A 2691-nucleotide genomic window follows, 5' to 3' on the forward strand; every position below is an offset into this window, starting at 1 on the left:
ACTCTATTTTGGTACCCTTTGGGTAAATACCTAAGAGTGACAATGCATGCACCCAATATTTATAGCAGAATTATCAACAGTAGCCCAACTATGGAGAAAGCCCAAGTATCCATCAACTGAGGAAGGTGTAAAGAAGTTGCGGTGTGTGTATGTATACGTATGTATATGCATATGGACATACGTGTATGTTCATATATACATACATACGTATATACAATGAAATATAACTCAGCTTCAAGAAGAATGAAATCTTGCCATTTGCAACGATGTGGATGGAGCTCGAATGTATTATGCTACGTGAAATACGTCAATCAGAGAAAGACACATATATGATTTCACTCATGTGGAAGTAAAGAAACAAAACACATGAAAACTAAGGAAGGAGCCAGGAAAAGAGAAGCCTGGTAACAAACCACATGAGTCTCTTAATGTTAGAGAAAAAAAAAGTGAAAGTTGATGGAGGGAGATGGGTCAGCGCTGGGCTAGATGGAGGACGAGTATTAAGGAGAGCACTTGTTGTGATGAGCACTGGGTGTTGTATGTAAAGGATGAATCACCGAATTCTACTCCTAAACCCGAGAATGCACTGTATGTCAACTAAGACTTAAATTAAAATACATACATACATACATACATACATACATACATACAGCTATAACAAGAGATGAAGACAGACACGATCTGATACTAAAGGGGACAGCCAAACAAGAAGATCCAATGATTGTAAATTTCGATGCACCCAACATGCGATCACCAAGTATACAAAACATTTAGCAACAACCGTAAAGGAACTCATTTATAATATGATGATGATAGTAGAGAACTTTAACACATCACTCACATCAATGGACAGAACCTATAAACAGAACGTCAACAAGGAAACAATGGCTTTGAATGACACACTGGACCAGAAGGGTTTAACAGATATATTCAGAACACTCCATACTAAAATGCCAGAGTACACATTCTTTTCAAGCATACCCGGGCCGTTCTCCAGAATTGATCACATTCTAGGTCACAAATCAGGCCTCAAGAGGTACCCAACGACAGAGATCAGACCAAGCATCTTTTCTAACCACAAAGCTAGGAAACTTGAAGTCAACCACAAAAAGAGGGCGGGGGGGGGGGCGGGAAGGCCACAAATAAAGGGAGGTTAAGTAACCTGCTACTAAATGAATGGGTCAAACAGGAAATCAATGAGAAAATACACTGAAACAAATGAAAATGAAAATACACTGGTAAAACCCTTTGGAATGCGGCAAAAGCAGTCTATGATGGAAGTATATAGCAATACAAGCCTACCTTAAAGAGCAAGAAAACTCTCAAAGAATCCTAACTTACACCTGAAGGAATGAGAAAAAGAGCAGCAGAAGGAAGGAAATAATAGAGTTTAGGGCAGAAATAAGGAATATAGAAACCAAAAAGACACTAGACCAAATCAATGAAACCAGGGGCTGGTTCATTGAATGCAGTAATCAACTTGAAAACCTCCTAGGCAGACTCTTCACAAAGAAGACAGAAAGGACTCAAATAAATGAAATCACAAATAAGAAAGGAGAAGTGACAGTCAACACCACAAAAATACAATTAGAAGATAATATTATGAACATCTATATGCAACAAATTGGACACTCTGAAAAAAATGGACAACTTCCTAGAAACTCACACACTACGAAAACTGAAACAGGAACATACCTAAAATCTGAAAACAGAAAGATAACCCATCAGTAATTAAAAAAATCTCCCCCCAACACAAGAGTTCATGGCCAGATGGCTTCATGGATGAATTCTACCATCCATTCAAGGAAGAGGTAATAGGTATTCTCCTCGAATTATTACAAAATTAAAAAAGAAGGAAAACTTACAAATTCATCGTATGAGGCATCATTACCCTGATACCAAAATGAGATGAAGCCTCCACTAAAGCCAAAAACTGCAGCGGCGCCTGTGTGGGTCGGTCGGTTTACTGTCCAACTCTTAATTTTGGATGAGGACAATATCTTGCGGTACGTGGGTTCCAGTCCCACGGTGGGCCCTGCCATGACAGTGTGGGGCGTGGCCAGGATTCTCTCTCTCCCTGTCTCTCTGCCCCTCCCTCACTTTTATGTACACTATCTAAGGAAAGAAATAAGCATTTAAAAAGATGTTTAAAAAATTTTAAATAAAACTGCAGAGCAATAAACTGATGTCTATGTATGCCGAAATTCTCATTAAAATACCTTCAAATTAAAGTCAACAATACATTGATAGAATCATTTCCCATAATCAAGTGGGATATATTCCTGGGCTGCAAGCGTGGTTCCACATTCACATATCAATCAACATGATGCACCACAGTAATAGAAGAAAGCATAAGAACAATAGGATGCTTTCAACAGATGCAGGGAAACTATTTGATAAAATGTCACATCCATTCATGATAAAAACCCTCAGCAAACTACATTGAGACTCAACCTACCTACACATAATAAAGGTCGTCTATGAAAAACCCACAGCTCGTCTCATCCTCAATGGGTAAGAATTGAAAGTTTTTCTTCCAAAGTCAGGGACAAGCTAGGAATGACCCCTCTCACCACTGTTATCCCACATAGTACGGGAAACCCGAACCACAGCACTCAGACAACAAAAAGAAATAAGAGGCATCCAAATCGGCAAGGAAGAAGTAGCACTTTCGCTGTTTGGAACTGACAT

The sequence above is a fragment of the Prionailurus viverrinus genome, unplaced genomic scaffold, assembly GCF_022837055.1.
Source record: "Prionailurus viverrinus isolate Anna unplaced genomic scaffold, UM_Priviv_1.0 scaffold_69, whole genome shotgun sequence".
In the NCBI taxonomy this organism is placed as follows: Eukaryota; Metazoa; Chordata; class Mammalia; order Carnivora; family Felidae; genus Prionailurus; species Prionailurus viverrinus.